Raw genomic sequence first — 22,474 nt, 5'->3', positions numbered from 1 at the left:
GCGGCACTTGGCGGCGTGGGGCAGCCACGGGCGGCACTTGGCGGCGTGGGGCTGCGACTGGCGGCACTTGGCGGCGTGGGGCTGCGACTGGCGGCACTTGGCGGCGTGGGGCTGCGACTGGCGGCGCTTGGCGTGGAGCAGGTACTGGCGGCGCTTGGCGTGGAGCAGGTACTGGCGGCGCTTGGCGTGGAGCAGGTACTGGCGGCGCTTGGCGTGGAGCAGGTACTGGTGGCGCTTGGCGTGGAGCAGGTATTGGTGGCGCTTGGCGTGGAGCAGGTACTGGTGGCGCTTGGCGTGGAGCAGGTACTGGTGGCGCTTGGCGTGGAGCTGGGCGTGGAGCAGGTGGATCTTGGCATGGTCGAAAAACTGGTGGTGGCGGCCGTGCTGGTGGCTGTGGCTTGGCGTGACGAAAGACAGGTGGTGGGGGTCGTGCTGGAGGCTGTGTCTTGGCGTGACGAAAGACTGGTGGTGGGGGTCGTGCTGGTGGCTGTGGCTTGGCAGGTCGAAAGACAGGTGGTGGTGGTCGTGCTGGAGGCTGTGGCTTGGCAGGTCGAAAGACAGGTGGTGGTGGTCGTGCTGGAGGCTGTGGCTTGGCAGGTCGAAAGACAGGTGGTGGGGGTCGTGCTGGTGGCTGTGGCTTGGCGGGCCGAAAGACTGGTGGTGGCGGCCGTGCTGGAGGCTGTGGCTTGGCATGGTGATGCTGAGCCACCCCACCTGAAAAGTTCCCAGCCCTAGCCCCCCCTTCAAGGAGCGGATCCCAGACGCGCTCCCTGCGGTCTGGAACCGTCTTTTGGGGTGGGTGGAGGGAGGCCAGGAGGGGGGCATAATCTTCCCCTCCAAACTGTCCAAAAAGTCTTTCTTCTTCCTGGGATTGAGTGGGTGAAAAAAAAAAATTGTGTGACTTGGGCGTGGCTTGAGTCCTGGGGGGCGGGGCATGAAATCTGGGTGACTGTGAGGGACTTGCTCTAATGTCCAAAATCATGTTCTGGTAATGTTTGATCATAGAAACAGAGTCCTTTGTTGAGGGCAGGTGATCGAAAGTAAAAGAGTTCAAAGAAAAAAAATCTTTAGCTGTGATGTCATCCTGGGGAAGCCGGGCAGGCTGCGGCCCATTTCTGCCCGGAGGGGGAGGAGCTTGCAGGAGCGCCGCGTTCTGTCCGCTCACCTTCCCTGACATCCTCTGTCTGGAGCGGCGCTTCCGGGACTGCGGTGACGCAGCGCCTTCCTCGGACCAAATGGAGCTAATCGGAATTAGCTTGCCATTTGGCCCCCACATCAAATCTCGGTCCCCCATGGCACCTAGCGCTTCCCACCTTCCTTCCTCCATCCGCCAAGTTGCTTGCGGAAAAACGGATTGCTGGCGACATCTGTCACGACTTTGTCCTTGGCGTGGATTGTTTTTCCGAGGTGCAAAGCAACTTGACTGTACACGGCTTGGAGGTGAGTACATTATTTAATATAAGGACAATAAAAATGAATAAACAAAAAGCGCTCACAGAGGAGGTAACAAACTTGGCTATGACAAAACAAAAGGCGCGCACAATGGCGGAGAACTATGAACATTAAACAAAACTTACTTGGCATAAGATGAAACAAGAAACTGTGAACATGGCATGAATGTGTGATGTCGCCAGGACGAACAACAGAAACAGAAAAGCCTATATAGTGACATGATAAGTGAAAACAGGTGCGTGACTAACTGTGAACAGGTGCGTGACATGACTGTGAAAACGTGAGACAGGTGTGTGTGAGTCCAAACGTGGAACAGGTGAAACTAATGGTTGCTATGGTGACAAACAAAACCAGGAAGTGAAACAAGGAACTAAGGAAGTGTCCAAAAAACAAAACAGCACATAGCCAAACAAAAACATGAACACAGACATGACAAAATACAACGTTGAAACAACATGCTCTTTGGTAACTTTTATTCAATGTTGGGTTCTGACGTTGATTTGAACATTAAAATTTGGTCATTTCTCAACCAACATTCAACAACACAAGTAAAACGTTGAAACAACATGCTTTTTGATGACGTTTATTCAACGTTGGGTTCTGATGTTGATTTAACCATTGAAATTTGGTCATTTCTTAACCAATATTCAACAACACAAATACAACGTCGAAACAACATACTTGTTGACAACGTTTAATCAACGTTGGGTTCTGACGTTGATTTGACCATTGAAATTTGGTAATTTCTTAACCAATATTCAACAACACAAATACAACGTTGAAACAACATGCTTTTTGATAACTTTTAATCAACGTTGGGTTCTCACGTTGATTTGACCATTGAAATTTGGTAATTTCTTAACCAATATTCAACAACACAAATACAACGTTGAACCAACCTGCTTGTTGACAACGTTTAACCAACGTCGGGTTCTGACGTTGATTTGACCATTGAAATTTGGTAATTTTACAACCAATATTCTACAACACAAATACAACGTTGAAACAACATGCTTTTTGACAACTTTTAATCAACGTTGGGTTCTCACGTTGATTTGACCATCGAAATTTGGTCATTTGTCAACATATATTCAACAAAACAAATACAACGTTGAAACAACCTGCTTGTTGACAACGTTTAACCAAGGTCGGGTTCTGACGTTGATTTGACCATTGACATTTGGTCATTTCTTAACCAACATTCAACAACACAAATACAACGTTGAAACAACATGCTTTTTGATGACGTTTATTCAATGTTGGGTTTTGATGTTCATTTGACCATTGAAAGTTGGTAATTTTCCAACCAATATTCAACAACACAAATACAACGTTGAAACAACCTGCTTGTTGACAACGTTTAACCAACGTTGGGTTCTGACGTTGATTTGACCATTGACATTTGGTCATTTCTTAACCAATATTCAACAACACAAATACAACATTGAAACAACATGCTTTTTGATTACTTTTAGTCAATGTTGGGTTCTGACGTTGATTTGACCATTGAAATTTGGTCATTTGTCAAGATATATTCAACAACACAAATACTGGTTCAACCAACAATACTGGTTCAACCAACCTGCTTGTTGACAACGTTTAACCAACGTCGGGTTCTGACGTTGATTTGACCATTGAAATTTGGTAAATTCTCAACCAATATTCAACAACACAAATACAACGTTGAAACAACATGCTTTTTGATTACTTTTAGTCAATGTTGGGTTCTGACGTTGATTTGACCATTGAAATTTGGTCATTTCTCAACATATATTCAACAACACAAATACAACGTTGAACCAACCTGCTTGTTGACAACGTTTAACCAACGTTGGGTTCTGACGTTGATTTGACCATTGAAATTTGGTCATTTTACAACCAATATTCAACAACACAAATACAACGTCGAAACTACATGCTTTTTGATAACTTTTAATCAACGTTGGGTTCTCACGTTGATTTGACCATTGAAATTTGGTAATTTCTTAACCAACATTCAACAACACAAATACAACGTTGAAACTACCTGCTTTTTGATAACTTTTAATCAATGTCGGGTTCTGATGTTGATTTGACCATTGAAATTTGGTCATTCTCAACATATATTCAACAACACAAATACAACGTTGAAACAACCTGCTTGTTGACAACGTTTAACCAACGTCGGGTTCTGACGTTGATTTGACCATTGAAATTTGGTCATTTCTCGACATATATTCAACAACTCAAATACAACGTTGAAACAACATGCATGTTGACAACGGTTAACCAACGTTGGGTTCTGACGTTGATTTCACCATTAAATTTCGGTCCTTTCCCAACCAACAACAGTGGATCCAACATCGGACATCAATGTTGTCTCAAATTACACATACGACTATTTCGCAACGTTGTTTCAAAGTCCGTTTTAAAGGACATATAATCGACGTTGTATCAATGTCTTGTGCTTGCTGGGAAAGCCCAACGTCTTTAATGCCTTTTAAAATGTATTTGAATCTTCTAAAAGTGCTATTTCGAGTTCCAATGATTGTCACACACACGCTAGATGTGGCGAAATTATCCTCTCCATTTGTGTTAGAATAATGATGTCTATATTATCACACAACTCTATGCTTAAGGGCCGTTGCTATGGTTGTTATCTGTATTTTTCTATCCGTGCAAAGCTGGCACTCCAAAAGATTGCCAGCCGTCTCGTATCAGTGTTGTGTCCAGACTCGGCCTGCTGACCGCCAAGGCCGAACACCGCCGTGACGCAGACAGAGCAGAGACAAGGCGATAGCACCAGCGTCAACACATTTGCATTTTTGTATAATCATATATTGTGTCTAACTGGAGTTGTCGAGATCACCCGCCTTCCCTCAGCGACAGCTTCAGTGATGTAACCAGGGACCTCCCAAATAAATAGAGGAAGGACTTTTAGAACGTAGTTTGGATCTGTAACTAGAACACAGCCCAAAACACGTGTCTCCTCATTGGGCCAAATCGAACTCTGTCTCTGCATGATTCCTTGCTTCTTGTCTGTTTAATAGATGTCATCAGTGTTTGAACCTGACAATTTGACCCGTCACCCTTGATCACCCCCTGGGAGGTGAGGGGAGCAGTGATCAGCAGCGGTGGCCGCGCCCGTGACTCATTTTTGGTGATTTAACCCCCAAATCCAACCCCTTGATGCTGAGAGCCAAGCAGGTCGGTAATGGGTCGCATTTTTATAGTCATTGGTATGACTCGGCCGATCTCAGGGCGGACGCTCTAACCACTAAGTGTCATGATCCGTGGTCCGGATCATATTTTAGTATTTTCTTTTAATTGTGGACTCCTTTAGTTCCTGTTTGTGACACCTAAGTTTGGTTTGGTCGCCATGGCTGCTTATTGTTTTCACCTGCCTCTAGAGTCCGGGACGCTCACCTGTCTCTAATCTGAGGCATTATTTAATCCTGCCTTGGCCGGTCAGTCGGCCTGGCGTCATTGTTTGCCTCGTGCCTTGCCACGTAAGTCTTGTTAGTTTCATGCCACAGTTCTCTGAGTATTGCTTGTCCATAGTCCATGCTAAGTGTTAGCTTCTGCGCTAAGTTTTTGTGCTTTAGCTCCAAGTGCGATCAGCGCGTTGTGCCTTCGCCCTGTGTTCCTTTTTGTTTGTACCTCTATGAGTTTTGGATAATTAAATCATGTTCCTACCTGCTAGTCCTGTCCAGAGTCGTCCGTTTGCATCCCGGGAGAATGAACAGTAAGCTGCAACCCCGCCGTGACACTAAGAACCATATGTTGTGATTTTTATAATTATTATTATTATTTATTTTGTTTCTGTAAACAAAAATCATTATATTAAATTTTAGAAAAAAACTAATTTTCCATATATTAGTCGCACCTTACTATAAGTCACAGATATTTACGTTGGTAAATTATTTATTTACAAACTAAGATTCTGTCAATGTTTATTTACATACCTTAATTGTTTACAAACGGTGTCTGTAACACGGCAGTAAAACGGCTAGTCAAACAAAACAGAAGTCATGGTTTTGGTGAATTTACGAAACTTAAACAAGACAAAAAGAAAATGCCATTTAAAGTTAATAATACTAAACACAGACATTCCTAAACGTGCTAGCATATTAGCTAATGCTAACGACACTAGCTTTATTACTGCATTTTCCTAGTATAGAGCGCACCGGTGTATAAGCCAGACCCACCAAAATGTAAAAAAAAATCATTATATTACATTTTTGAAAAAAAAAAACAGTTTTCCAGATATTAGTCAGACCTTACTATAAGTCGCAGATATATACGTTGTGACATGAGTTATTTACGCTGAAATATTCATTCAATGTTTATTTACATATCTTAATTGTTTCCAAACGGTGTCTGTAACACGGCAGTAAAACGGCTGGGCAAACAAAACAGAAGTCATTTTACGAAACTGAAACAATACAAAAAGAAAATGCCACTTTAAGTTAATAATACTAAACACAGACACTTGTAAACGTGTTAGCGTATTAGCTAATGCTAACGACACTAGCTTGATTACCGCATTTTCCTATTATAGAGCACACCGGTTTATAAGCCGGACCCACCAAAATGTAAACAAAAATCATTATATTAAATTTTTGAAAAAAAACAGTTTTCCAGATATTAGTCAGACCTTCCTATAAGTCGCAGATATATAGGTTGTGACATGAGTTATTTACACTGAAATATTCATTACATACAGTATATTAATTGTTTCCAAACTGTGTCTGTAACACGGCAGTAAAACGGCTGGGCAAACAAAACGGAAGTCATGGTTTTTGGTGAATTTACGAAACTGAAACAAGACAAATAGAAAATGCCACTTTAAGTTAATAATACTAAACACAGACACTTGTAAACGTGTTAGCATGTAAGCTAATGCTAATTACATTAGCTTCATTACCGCATTTTCCTAGTATAGAGCACGGTATACAAGCCGGACCCACCAAAATGTAAACAAAAATCATTATATTACATTTTTGAAAAAAAACAGTTTTTCAGATATTAGTCAGACCTTACTATAAGTCGCAGATATATACGTTGTGACATGTGTTATTTACACTCAAATATTCATTACATATCTTAATTGTTTCCAAACGGTGTCTGTAGCACGGCAGTAAAACGGCTAGTCAAACAAAACAGAAGTCATGGTTTTGGTGAATTTATGAAACTTAAACAAGACAAAAAGAAAATGCCATTTTAATTTAATAATACTAACACAGACACTCCTAAACGTGCTGGCATATTAGCTAATGCTAACGACACTAGCTTGATTACCGCATTTTCCTAGTATAGAGCACACCGGTATACAAGCCGGACCCACCAAAATGTAAACAAAAATCATTATATTACATTTTTGAAAAAAAAACAGTTTTCCAGATATTAGTCAGACCTTACTATAAGTCGCAGATATATACGTTGTGACATGAGTTATTTACACTCAAATATTCATTACATATCTTAATTGTTTCCAAACGGTGTCTGTAACACGGCAGTAAAACGGCTGGTCAAACAAAACGGAAGTCATGTTTTTTGGTGAATTTACGAAACTGAAACAAGACAAATAGAAAATGCCACTTTAAGTTAATAATACTAAACACAGACACTTGTAAATGTGCTAGCATATTAGCTAATGCTAAAAACACTAGCTTGATTACCACATTTTCCTAGTATAGAGCGCACCGGTATATAAGCCGGACCCACCAAAATGTAAACAAAAATCATTATATTACATTTTTGAAAAAAAAACAGTTTTCCAGATATTAGTCAGACCTTACTATAAGTCGCAGATATATACGTTGTGACATGAGTTATTTACACTCAAATATTCATTACATATATTAATTGTTTCCAAACGGTGTCTGTAACACGGCAGAAAAACGGCTGGTCAAACAAAACGGAAGTCATGTTTTTTGGTGAATTTACGAAACTGAAACAAGAAAAATAGAAAATGCCACTTTAAGTTAATAATACTAAACACAGACACTTGTAAATGTGTTAGCATATTAGCTATTGCTAAAAACACTAGCTTGATTACCCCATTTTCTTAGTATAGAGTGCACCGGTATACAAGCCGGACCCACCAAAATGTAAACAAAAATCATTATATTACATTTTTGAAAAAAAACAGTTTTCCAGATATTAGTCACACCTTACTATAAGTCACAGATATATACGTTGTGACATGAGTTATTTACACTCAAATATTCATTACATATCTTAATTGTTTCCAAACGGTGTCTGTAACACGGCAGTAAAACGGCTGGGCAAACAAAACGGAAGTCATGGTTTTTGGTGAATTTACGAAACTGAAACAAGACAAATAGAAAATGCCACTTTAAGTTAATAATACTAAACACAGACACTTGTAAATGTGTTAGCATATTAGCTAATGCTAAAAAAACTAGCTTGATTACCGCATTTTCCTAGTATAGAGCACACCGGTATATAAGCCGGACCCACCAAAATGTAAACAAAAATCATTAGATTAAATTTTTGAAAAAAAAAACAGTTTTCCAGATATTAGTCAGACCTTACTATAAGTCGCAGATATATACGTTGTGACATGAGTTATTTACACTGAAATATTCATTACATATCTTAATTGTTTCCAAACGGTGTCTGTAAAACGGCAGTAAAACGGCTGGGCAAACAAAACGGAAGTCATGTTTTTTGGTGAATTTACGAAACTGAAACAAGACAAATAGAAAATGCCACTTTAAGTTAATAATACTAAACACAGACACTTGTAAATGTGTTAGCATATTAGCTAATGCTAAAAACACTATCTTGATTACCGCATTTTCCTAGTATAGAGCGCACCGGTATATAAGCCGGACCCACCAAAATGTAAAAAAAAATCATTATATTACATTTTTGAAAAAAAAAACAGTTTTCCAGATATTAGTCAGACCTTACTATAAGTTGCAGATATATACGTTGTGACATGAGTTATTTACACTCAAATATTCATTACATATATTGTTTCCAAACGGTGTCTGTAACACGGCAGTAAAACGGCTGGGCAAACAAAACGGAAGTCATGGTTTTTGGTGAATTTACGAAACTGAAACAAGACAAATAGAAAATTCCACTTTAAGTTAATAATACTAAACACAGACACTTGTAAATGTGTTAGCATATTAGCTAATGCTAATGACATTAGCCTGATTACCGCATTTTCCTAGTATAGAGCGCACCGGTTTATAAGCCCCAACTAGCAAATAGAAAAATAAAAAAACATTGTTCATACATTAGTCGCACCTTACTATAAGTCGCAGATATATACGTTGTGAAATTAGTTATTTACAAAGTAATATTCTGTCAATGTCTATTTATGTACCTTAAGTGTTTCCAAACAGCATCTGTAACACGGCAGTAAAACGGCTAGTCGAACAAAACAGAAGTCATGGTTTTTGGTGAATTTACGAAACTGAAACAAGACAAAAAAAAAATGCCATCGTAAGTTAATAATACTAAACAAAGACACCCCCAAACGTGTTAGCATATTAGCTCATGCTAACGACACTAGCTTGATTACCCCATTTTCCTAGTATAAAATGTAAACAAAACAACAACATTATTTCCGTATATTAGTCACACCTTACTACAAGACGCAGATATATACATTGTGACACGAGTTATTTACACTCAAATATTATGTATTTGTTTGTTGTTTATTACCATGACTCTTTCCAAACGGTGTCAGTAAAACGGCCGGTCAAACAAAACAGAGGCTACCTTTTTTTTTTGTGGTCCCCTTTATTTTGAAAATTAACAATACATGAATATTTCCAGTGACAAGTTGCAGCATCATAGTCTGGGGTTGCACTTGTTGAAGACCGTCGTCTATAATTCTTCCGAGGAGAACTTCGGGGGTAAGAATAAATAATTGCTGCAGGAGAATGAGGCCCTTTGTGATTTGCGGTGCGTGTACACAGCACCCGTCCTTCCATCCATTACGTGTCCGGCGAGTATTATTAGACGGCTCCAACACATCATCACACACCGTCGTACATCTCCATGATCTTATTGCTGCTAATGCCTGCACGTCCAAAATAACTCACTTTGCTCCTGCGGCCCAGCAATGCAAATAATGAGCCGTTGCGGCACGTAGCTCCTCGTTTCCCACAATCAGCACCGAATCTGCCGCACAGGACAGATGTGCGTGTGTGTGTGCATGCAACACGTGTGTGTGCGTTCTTGTATTTCTACCCTTCTTGAGACATCGAGAAGGAAAAGTAGCTTCCACATGAGGAGGTGTGAACAAGTGATGACATAAATCATGGTCCCAATAACATTGCATCTAATAGAGAATGACTCATTTGCACCCCTGCTGGTGACATCTAGCAAAATGAGGGGTGGTCCCAAAAAGGAGGGATTTTTCTAATTGACTGTGTGTCGCTTTTAAAAGTGCTCCCCCCTCTGGCCAACATATGAAATAACAAGTGTGTGTAAAAATTTGAAGTGCTCCCCCTTTTGGTCAACATGTGAAATAACAAGTTTGTGTGAACATTTGAAGTGCTCCCCCTTTTTGGTCAACATATGAAATAACAAGTGTGTGTAAACATTTGAAGTGCTCCCCCTTTTTGGTCAACATATGAAATAACACGTTTGTGTGAAAATTTGAAGTGCTCCCCCTTTTGGTCAGCATATGAAATAACAAGTGTATGTAAAAATTTGAAGTGCTCCCCCTTTTGGTCAACATATGTAATAACAAGTGTGTGTAAAAAATTGAAGTGATCCCCCTTTTTGGTCAACATATGAAATAACAAGTGTGTGTAAAAATTTGAAGTGCTCCCCCTTTTTGGTCAACATATGAAATAACAAGTTTGTGTAAAAATTTGAAGTGCTCTCTCTTTTTGGTCAACATATGAAATAACAAGTGTGTGTAAAAATGTGAAGTTCTCCCCCTTTTGGTCAACATATGAAATAACAAGTGTGTGTAACAATTTGAAATGCTCCCCCTTTTGGTCAACATATGAAATAACAAGTTTGTGTGAAAATTTGAAGTGCTCCCCCTTTTGGTCAACATGTGAAATAACAAGTTTGTGTGAAAATTTGAAGTGCTCCCCCTTTTGGTCAACATATGAAACAACAAGTGTATGTACAAATTTGAAGTGATCCCCCTTTTGGTCAACATATGAAAAAACAAGTGTGTGTAAAAATTTGAAGTGCTCCCCCTTTTGGTCAACATATGAAATCACAAGTGTGTGTAAAAAATTGAAGTGCTCCCCCTTTTTGGTCAACATGTGAAATAACAAGTTTGTGTAAAAATTTGAAGTGCTCCCCCTTTTTAGTCAACATATGAAATAACAAGTGTGTGTACAAATTTGAAGTGCTCCCCCTTTTGGTCAACATATGAAATAACAAGTTTGTGTAAAAATTTGAAGTGCTCCCCCTTTTGGTCAACATACGAAATAACAAGTGTGTGTACAAATTTGAAGTGCTCCCCCTTTTGGTCATCAAATGAAATCACAAGTGTGTGTAAAAAATTGAAGTGCTCCCCATTTTGGTCAACATATGTAATAACACGTGTGTGTAAAAAATTGAAGTGCTCCCCCTTTTGGTCATCATATGAAATCACAAGTGTGTGTAAAAAATGTAAGTGCTCCCCCTTTTTGGTCAACATATGAAATAACAAGTGTGTGTAAAAATTTGAAGTGCTCCCCCTTTTGGTCAACATATGAAATAACACGTTTGTGTGAAAATTTGAAGTGCTCCCCCTTTTGGTCAACATATGAAATAACAAGTGTGTGTAAAAATTTGAAGTGCTCCCCCTTTTGGTTAACATGTGAAATAACAAGTGCGTGTAAAAATTTGAAGTGTTCCCCCTTTTTGGTCAACATATGAAATCACAAGTGTGTGTAAAAAATTGAAGTGCTCCCCCTTTTTGGTCAACATGTGAAATAACAAGTTTGTGTAAAAATTGGAAGTGCTCCCCCTTTTTAGTCAACATATGAAATAACAAGTGTGTGTACAAATTTGAAGTGCTCCCCCTTTTGGTCAACATATGAAATAACAAGTTTGTGTAAAAATTTGAAGTGCTCCCCCTTTTGGTCAACATACGAAATAACAAGTGTGTGTAAAAATTTGAAGTGCTCCCCCTTTTGGTCATCATATGAAATCACAAGTGTGTGTAAAAAATTGAAGTGCTCCCCATTTTGGTCAACATATGTAATAACACGTGTGTGTAAAAAATTGAAGTGCTCCCCCTTTTGGTCATCATATGAAATCACAAGTGTGTGTAAAAAATGTAAGTGCTCCCCCTTTTTGGTCAACATATGAAATAACAAGTGTGTGTAAAAATTTGAAGTGCTCCCCCTTTTGGTCAACATATGAAATAACACGTTTGTGTGAAAATTTGAAGTGCTCCCCCTTTTGGTCAACATATGAAATAACAAGTGTGTGTAAAAATTTGAAGTGCTCCCCCTTTTGGTTAACATGTGAAATAACAAGTGCGTGTAAAAATTTGAAGTGTTCCCCCTTTTTGGTCAACATATGAAATCACAAGTGTGTGTAAAAAATTGAAGTGCTCCCCCTTTTTGGTCAACATGTGAAATAACAAGTTTGTGTAAAAATTTGAAGAGCTCCCCCTTTTTGGTCAACATATGAAATAACAAGTTTGTGTAAAAATTTGAAGTGCTCCCCCTTTTTGGTCAACATATGAAAAAACAAGTGTGTGTAAAAATTTGAAGTGATCCCCCTTTTGGTCAACATATGAAATAACAAGTTTGTGTAAACATTTGAAGTGCTCCACCTTTTTGGTCAACATTTGAAATAACACGTTTGTGTGAAAATTTGAAGTGATCCCCCTTTTGGTCAACATATGAAATAACAAGTGCGTGTAAACATTTGAAGTGCTCCCCTTTTTGGTCAACATATGAAATAACAAGTGTGTGTAAAAATTTGAAGTGCTCCCCCTTTTGGTCAACATATGAAATAACAAGTTTGTGTAAAAATTTGAAGTGCTCCCCCTTTTTGGTCAACATATGAAATAACACGTTTGTGTGAAAATTTGAAGTGCTCCCCCTTTTTGGTCAACATATGAAATAACAAGTGTGTGTAAAAATTTGAAGTGCTCCCCCTTTTGGTCAACATATGAAATCACAAGTGTGTGTAAAAAATCGAAGTGCTCCCCCTTTTGGTAAACATATGAAATAACAAGTGTGTGTAAAAATAGATATATATAAAATTACGACTTTTCACAAAATATATATATATATATATATATATATATATATATATATATATATATATATATATATATATATATATATATATATATATATATATATATATATATATATATATATATATATATATATATATATATATACTTTTTAATGCAAAATGGTGACATTTGTCATATAAAATTCTGACTTCTATCACAATATCACCAATTTTTGTGTTGCTCTTGTAAAACAGTGACATTTTTTTTTAGTAAAATGATGCATTTTGCAGAGTAAAAATTCCGATCATTTTTATAACATTGCCAAAAATATTTTAAGTATTCTTATAAAATTGTGACTTTTGTCGAGTAAAATTACGACTCTTTTCACAAAATTGCCAAAATGTTCAGCTTTTCTTTATAAAATCGCGACTGTTATTGAGTAAAACTCCAACTTTTATCATAACATTGCACACACGTTCAGTTTTTCTTGTCAAATTTTGACTCGCGTTGAGTAAAATGACGACTTTTATTATAATACTGCTAAAATTCCAAGTTTTTCTTGTGAAATTGTGACCTTTTTCTTGTGAAATCCCAACTCATTTTTCACAACAAGCTTTTTTAAAATATTTGCATAGTATGTATATATTATTAATGTTGTAAATACACATCTTTATATATATATATATATATATATATATATATATATATATATATATATATATATATATATATATATATATATATATATATACTTTTTATTGCAAAATGGAGACATTTTTTATATAAAATTCTGACTTTTATCACAATATCGCCAATTTTTGTGTTGCTCTTGTAAAACAGTGACATTTCTTTTTAGTAAAATGATAACTTTTGTCGTCATTTTGCCGAGCAAAAATTCCGATCATTATTATAACATTGCCAAAAGGTTAAAGTCTTCTTATAAAATTGTGACTTTTGTCGAATAAAATTACGACTTTTCACATTTTTAAGAAAAAATATGTATATATATTTTTTCTTATTTTGTTTAGTTATATATATAAAATATAAAAAAAATAAATATATATATATATATATATATATATATATATATATATATATATATATATATATATATATACTTTTTAATGCAGAATGGTGACATTTGTCATATAAAATTCTGACTTTTATCACAATATCACCAATTTTTGGTGTTGCTCTTGTAAAACAGTGACATTTTTTTAAGTAAAATTATACATTTTGCAGAGTAAAAATTCCGATCATTATTATAACATTGCCAAGATGTTAGTCTTCTTATAAAATTGTGACTTTTGTCGAGTAAAATTACGACGTTTCATAAAATTTGCCAAAATTTTCAGCTTTTCTTGTAAAATTGCGACTGTTATTGAGTAAAACTCCAACTTTTATCATAACATTGCACACATGTTCAGTTTTTGATCTAAAATTTTGACTCGCGTTGACTAAAATTACGACTTTTATTATAAAACTGCCAAAACTCCAAGTTTTTCTTGTGAAATTGTGACCTTTTTCTTGTGAAATTCCAACTCATTTTTCACAACAAGCTTTTTTTTTTTTAAATATTTGCATAGTATGTATATATTATTAATATTGTAAATACAAATATTTATATATATATACTTTTTAATGCAAAATGGTGACATTTGTCATATACAATTCTGACTTCTATCACAATATCGGCAATTTTTGTGTTGCTCTTGTAAAACAGTGACATTTTTTTTTTAGTAAAATTATGACTTTTGTCATCCTTTTTGCAAAGTAAAAATTCCGATCATTATTATAACATTGCCAAAATGTTAGTCTTCTTATAAAATTGTGACTTTTGTCCAGTAAAATTATGACTCTTTTCACAAAATTGCCAAAATGTTAAGCTTTTTTTTTATAAAATTGCGACTGTTATTGAGTAAAACTCCAACTTTTATCATAACATTGCACACTCGTTCAATTTTTCTTGTCAAATTTTGACTCGCGTTGAGTAAAATGACGACGTTTATTATAATACTGCTAAAATTCCAAGTTTTTCTTGTGAAATTGTGACCTTTTTCTTGTGAAATTCCAACTCATTTTTCACATAAAGCTTTTTTAAAAATATTTGCATAGTATGTATATATTATTAATGTTGTAAATACACATCTTTATATATATCTACAAAGGGTGATCCTAAAGAGGGAGGCATTTTTCTCAGGTCTCAAGAAGGTCAGAAATACAAAAATGTGTGTGTGTGTCCTCCTCACTTACCTCACCGCCAGTTGGGCTACGAGCACGGGCATCCTTCCAGGAGCCTGAGCAGCGTCTGAATATTCATCTTCATTAGAAGGGGCACAGCGGCTCCGTCTCCAGCGGGGCCGGATCCTCTAACAAGGAGCAAGTGATCCAAATGGAAGATGGTGGACGAAGACGACTGGTGTCCCAGGGCTGAGCGTGCACGTCTGCCCTTGTCCACGTAAACACGCGCCTCGCACAATAGTCTGTTGGTCAGCGGCCAAGGAAGATCACTCGCTGCAAGTAGAAACACGTTCGACGGGGTCATCGGTACGACACGCCAAATGTAGACATGTCGTTTTTTCCATGAAACTTCCATGGAGTTCACTTTCCCCAACTGTTATAATGAGGGAGTGCAGTGTCGGTACCAAGACGGATTAACTGTTCCATGACAGGCGGTCGCTTCATATTGCCTGGTGACGGAACAATTACCGCATTTTCCCCAGTATAGAGCGCACTGGTATGTAAGCCCCACCCAGCAAATAATAAATACATAAAAAACATTTTCCATATATTAGTCGCACCTTACTATAAGTCGCAGATATATACGTTGTGAAATTAGTTATTTAAAAAGTAAGATTCTGTCAATGTTTATTTACGTACCTTAATTGTTTCCAAACGGTGTCTGTAACACGGCAGTAAAACGGCGAGTCGAACAAAACAGAAGTCATGGTTTTTGGTGAATTTACGAAACTGAAACAATACAAAAAGAAAATGCCATTTTAAGTTAATAATACTAAACACGGACACTCCTAAACGTGTTAGCATATTAGCTAATGCTAACAAAACTAGCTTGATTACCACATTTTCCTAGTATAGAGCGCACCGGTTTATAAGCCGGACCCACCAAAATGTAAACAAAAATCATTATATTACATTTTAGGAAAAAAAAACAGTTTTCCAGATATTAGTCACACCTTACTATAAGTCGCAGATATATACGTTGTGAAATTAGTTATTTACACTGAAATATTATGTCAATGTTTATTTACATACCTTAATTGTTTCCAAACAGTGTCTGTAACACGGCAGTAAAACGGCAGGTCAATCAAAACAGAAGTCATGGTTTTGGTTTATTTACGAAACTGAAACAAGACAAAACGAAAATGCCATTTTAAGTTAATAATACTAAATACAGACACTCGTAAACATGCTAGCATATTAGCTAATGCTAACAAAACTAGCTTGATTACCGCATTTTCCTAGTATAGAGCGCACCGGTATATAAGCCCCACCCAGCAAATAGAAAAATAAAAAAACATTTTCCATATATTAGTCGCACCTTACTATAAGTCGCAGATATATACGTTGTGAAATTAGTTATTTACAAAATAAGATTCTGTCAATGTTTATTTACATACCTTAATTGTTTCCAAACGGTGTCTGTAACACGGCAGTAAAACGGGCATTGTCAAACAAAACAGAAGTCATGGTTTTGGAGAATTTACGAAACTGAAACAAGACAAAAAGAGAATGCCGTTTTAAGTTAATAATACTAAACACAGACACTCGTAAACGTGTTAGCATATTAGCTAATGCCAAGGATACTAGCTTGATTTGCGCATTTTCCTACTATAGAGCGCACCGATATATAAGCCGGACCCACCAAAATGTAAACAAAAATCATTATATTACATTTAAAAAAAAAACAGTTTTCCAGATGTTAGTCACACCTTATTATAAGTCGCAGTTGTGAAGTTAGTTATTTACAAAATAAGATTCTGTCAATGTTTATTTACATACCTTAATTGTTTCCAAACGGTGTCTGTAACACGGCAGTAAAGCGGCTAGTCGAACAAAACAGAAATCGTGTTTTTGGTGAATTTACGAAACTGAAACAATACAAAAAGAAAATGCCATTTTAAGTTAATAATACTAAACACGGACACTTGTAAACGTGTTAGCATATTAGCTAATGCTAACAACACTAGCTTGATTACCACATTTTGGTAATATAGAGCGCACCGTTGTGTAAGCCCCACCCAGCAAATAGAAAAATAAAAAAACATTTTCCATATATTAGTCGCACCTTACTATAAGTCGCAGATATATACGTTGTGAAATTAGTTATTTACAAAGTAAGATTCTGTCAATGTTTAATTACATGCTATGTGTTAGCATTTTTTTTTTTTTTTTTTTTTTTTTTTTTTTTTTTTTTATTGTCCTGCCCAGCTTCTCGGGCAAATCATATAGCAGATGTAGATGCCCATATCGGCTGTTCAGATTTACTTTACAAAAGAGAAGTGTAGGATACTTCTCTTGTTGCCTTACTTGTATTTTGACTTTATTAAATGTATTTATATTATCATTTGGTGCAGCCGGGCCGGAGCAGGAGGGGATAGAAAGAGAGAAAAAGGAAGACAGAGGGGGGAATTGTGGGGACAAGAGGGGGATTAGACAGAGAGACAAAAACAACAACAGCAAACACAACAACAACAACAACAACAACAGAGCAACATCAGCAAATACGACATGTACAAATATGATGGTAAAAGTAATAGCAAATAAGCAGTTAGCGAAAATTTAAAAAAAAAAAAAATACAGAAATGACAATGAGCATTATTACACTAAAAATGGAGCAATATGAATACCAATAGAAATAGTGCTATTGATAATAAACAATACCAGTACTTTACCTTTATTATCAACAATACAATTGTTCAAATGAAACAATACATATACGTAATGATAACTTGAGATACGAAAGAATGCAGAAAAATGGAGGGGAAGAAAGAGAAGCAACCTTAACCTTGTAGATTGTTATAGTAACAATAGGTTAAGCTTTGTCAGTGTGCCATGTGTTATACCCAGTTTACCCTAGGGCAACAACGTTAATATATGTTTGATGAAACGTGATTATGTGCATGAGTGTATGTGTGCATATGTACTTGTATATGTACAGTATGTGTATGTGTGCTTGTACAGTGAATGTATATGTACAGTATGTGTATATGTGTGTTTGTACAGTGAATGTATATGTACAGTATGTGTATATGTGTGTACAGCGAATGTATATGTACAGTATGTGTATACAGTATGTGTGTTTGAACAGTGAATGTATATGTACAGTATGTGTAAATGTGTGTTTGTACAGTGAATGTATATGTACAGTATATGTATGTGTGTGTTTGTACAGTGAATGTACGTGTAGTATGTGTATGTGTGTGTTTGTACAGTGAATGTATATGTACAGTATGTGTATATGTATGTTTTTACAGTGAATGTATATGTACAGTATGTGTATACAGTATGTTTGTATAATGAATGTGCGTGTGGATGTACGAACTTTGAGTGTGTAAATATGTACTGTATTTATTTGTATATGTATGTGGGAGCGTAGGTACCTATGTATGTCTGTATGTATGTGTGTGAGTATATGTGAATTTGCATGTACAATACATTTGACTCCCAGTGTGTGCGGGAGCCAGAGTACGGCCCCAGCCTCCCCGAGAACCCATCTCACAAACAGTAGGTGTGGTGCCCAGGGAACCAGGGGCCACCGCCCCCACGCAGCCAAGACGGACAGCGACAGGAACCCCAGAGCCTGGCCCACCGTGCCGCCCACAAGGGCCAGCAGCAGGCCGCAGACAGACGCACCCGGCAGAGGACAAGGCACGAGAAAAACAGGGGGAAGCCAGACCCCAAGCCAGCGAGAGACCACACCCCACACGGACAGAAAGGCGGGACGCCCCGCCCGAGGGGCCCGGAGACCCCCCGCAACCGGACGGGAAGACCGCCCCCGCCCCACCGGCAACAGGGCCCCCACGAGCCCCCCCCCCACCCCCGGAGAGCGCGGCGAGGCCAGCCCACGGCCACCCCACCCAAGCCGGCCGCCACAGGACCACCCAGCACGGGGCCACAGGAACCACCCACCCCACCCGCAGGGACCCCAACGATGGAGATGGAACAACCAGCAACCGCCCCGCCGAGTCCCCCCCCCCCGAGGTAGGGGAATAAATAAATAAAATAAATAAATACATAATAATAATAATAATAATATTAATAGAATATATTTTTTTTAAAAAGGGGGGGAAAAATAAATAAATAAATAATTAAATCTATTTATAAAAATAAATAGCATGTTAGCATTTTTATGTAAACATGCTACTTGTTTAGGATTGCTCTGTGGTTAATTTTTTTTCTGTTACACCTAAAACTCTTGGATTCAGACACTCGGCACCATGTAATAAGTAGGTCTGGGGCACAGAGAGCAGGCCCATCAAAATTTCCTGGGGAATTTTTCTAGTTGCATATTGGATTGGATGATAGCAGACACGTTAATTCACCAAAAATTACATTTAAATTTGCGCAAACAACTTCATTTTTCACTTGAGTTTAATTTCCTTGCAATGTGCTTGCGAAACATGTTTTTTCCGTGTTCAAAATCGAACTGTTATCATGCTATCGTTAGCACACATGCTATGTGTTAGCATTTTTTATGTAAACATGCTAATTGTTTAGGCTAGCTCTGTGGCTCATTGTTTTTTCTGTTACACCTAAAACTCTTGGATTCAGACACTTGGCACCATGTAATAAGTAGGTCTGGGGCATAGAGAGCAGGCCCATCAAAATCCCCGGGGGAATTTTCTAGTAATAGCTAACGTTACTTCACCAAAAAACACATTCGTATTTGCGCAAACAATTTCATTTTTTGCTTGAGTTTAATTTCCTTGCAATGTGCTTGCGAAACATGTTTTTTCCGTGTTCAAAATCGGACTGTTATCATGCTATCGTTAGCACACATGCTATGTTTTAGCATTTTTATGTAAACACGCTACTTGTTTAGGCTATCTCTGTGGCTCATTTTTTTTTCTTTTACCCCTAAAACTCTTGGATTCAGACACTCTGCACCATGTAATAAGTAGGTCTGGGGCACAGAGAGCAGGCCCATCAAAATATCCGGGGGAATTTCCTAGTTGCATATTGGATTGGATGATAGCAGACACGTTAATTCACCAAAAATTTAAGTTTAATTTCCTTGCAATGTGCTTGCGAAACATGTTTTTTCCGTGTTCAAAATCGAACTGTTATCATGCTATCGTTAGCACACATGCTATGTGTTAGCATTTTTACGTAAACATGCTACTTGTTTAGGCTAGCTCTGTGGCTCATTGTTTTTTCTGTTACACCTAAAACTCACAGATTCTCGGCACCATGTAATAAGTAGGTCTGGGGCACAGAGAGCAGGCCCATCAAAATTTTCGGGGGAATTTTCTAGTTGCATATTGGATTAGATGATAGCAGACACGTTAATTCACCAAAAAATACATTTACATTTGCGCAAATAATTTCCTTTTTTCACTTGAGTTAAATTTATTTGCAATGTGCTTGCGAAACATGTTTTTTCCGTGTTCAAAATCGAACTGTTATCATGATATCGTTAGCACACATGCTATGTGTTAGCATTTTTATGTAAACATGCTACTTGTTTAGGCTAGCTCTGTGGCTCATTGTTTTTTCTGTTACACCTAAAACTCCCGGATTCAGACACTCGGCACCATGTAAAAAGTAGGTCTGGGGCACAGAGAGCAGGCCCATCAAAATTTCCGGGATAATTTTCTAGTAATAGCTAACGTTACTTCACCAAAAAACACATTCGTATTTGCGCAAACAATTTCATTTTTCACTTGAGTTTAATTTCCGTGCAATGTGCTTGCGAAACATGTTTTTTCCGTTTTCAAAATCGGACTGTTATCATGCTATCGTTAGCACACATGCTATGTGTTAGCATTTTTACGTAAACATGCTACTTGTTTAGGCTAGCTCTGTCGCTCATTGTTTTTTCTGTTACACCTAAAACTCACAGATTCTCGGCACCACGTAATAAGTAGGTCTGGGGCACAGAGAGCAGGCCCATCAAAATTTACGGGGGAATTTTCTAGTTGCATATTGGAAAAAATACATTTATATTTGCGCAAACAATTTCATTTTTCACTTTCGCTTGCGAAACATGTTTTTTCCGTGTTCAAAATCGGACTCCGCGACCTCAAAATCGAGGCCCGAATGAGTGGCTTTCATTAAAAAGGAGCTGAAGAATTGCAGCGCTTTGTTCTAAAAATAAAGCGACCTCGCCGCTTTGATACCATGGAGAACAGTATCGTTCTCTGGAGCATCGCTAGAATGTGCAGGTGTAGCTAATGTACTGAATGTATTAACAATGCATATATTTTCAGATATTTACACATCCAAACGTTGTTTTCTCGCCTCCGGTCTCGTCATTCCTGACACCAGATAATACACGTTGTACTCTGGAAATGCATATTTATAGCTGGCTTTAGGGTCCTCTCTGATGTCTCCTTCCTAGACAAGTACCAACACACCAGTCCATGCCGCCTTCTGGCGCACAAGCTGCGCAATTAGGCGCACACGTGATGGAGATGTGCCACAGATTAGCGCGCCTCACGCTGGCAGGCGCCCGTCCGTAAAAAAAAAATTAAATAAAAAAAGGAATAAAAAAGCGTTCACGGAGACGTGTGACGGAACATCAAGCAGGCGCGGGATGGCTGCAGGTAATCCAACACGCGCCTTTTTCCTTTCTTGTCTTTGTTGGACTCGTTTGCATGCAGCTTCCGGGACCTTTGGCACCGTCGCAATGAGACTTTGTGGAATCCAACTACGAGTTTGCCTCCTCAAAGGGAAGTGAAGATGCTTTTTTTTTTCTCTCCCCCCCCCCCCCCTCTCCCCCCCAACAAAAGTATGATCGAAATTGTCTGTGACAAGCGCCACTCAAACAGAGCGGACCGGAACAGGCTTAATCCTATTTATAAATCTCAGAAACGGCAGGGTTTGCAGGAAAGTGTGACGGGATAAGGGAGAGAGGGTGAGAGGGTGAGAGGTGTGTGTGTTTGAAAGCTCCTTACGGCCTAAGTGTTAGTCCTGTCTAAACATAGAGCCACAACACATTTGTAGGGGTCCAGAAAATAAAAAAAAATAAAAAATAAAAATAAAAATCGAATTAATGGCGATTTTTAATCGATTAAAATAATACAAAATTTAAAAAATATAATTTATTTTTATTTTTATTTTATTTTATTTATTTATTTTATTTTATTATTATTATTTGTTTTACTTATATGACAATATCATATTGTTGATACATGGATGCCAATATTTTCTGTACATATTTACTTTAGGAAAGAGAAGTGTTATTTGTATTTGACCTTGAGTATAATTTAAGTATTAGTCCTGTTTAAAAAATGTTTAAAAAAAAAATCACATTAATCGTGATTCTTAATCGATTAAAACAACAAATTAAAATATTTTTTATTTATTTATTTATTTATTTATTTGTTTTAAATTATCTGCCCATATCATATTATTGATACATGGATGCCAATATCTTCTATACATATTTACTTTAGGAAAGACAATTGTTATTTGTATTTGACTTTGAGTGGAATTTTATTAAATAATTTATTTATTTATTTATTTTTTTAAAGTAATATAGACATTTATCATAGCTGTTTATCTATTTTATGGAGGAATGTAGTTAATCATAGAACTGGCACCCAAATTTTATAAAAAAAAATATTGATTTTGAATTGAAAATCGTTTTGAATCTAGAATCGA

The sequence above is a fragment of the Entelurus aequoreus genome, linkage group LG02 (genome assembly GCF_033978785.1).
Source record: "Entelurus aequoreus isolate RoL-2023_Sb linkage group LG02, RoL_Eaeq_v1.1, whole genome shotgun sequence".
Classification (NCBI taxonomy): domain Eukaryota; kingdom Metazoa; phylum Chordata; class Actinopteri; order Syngnathiformes; family Syngnathidae; genus Entelurus; species Entelurus aequoreus.
This window is presented reverse-complemented; position numbering follows the sequence as displayed.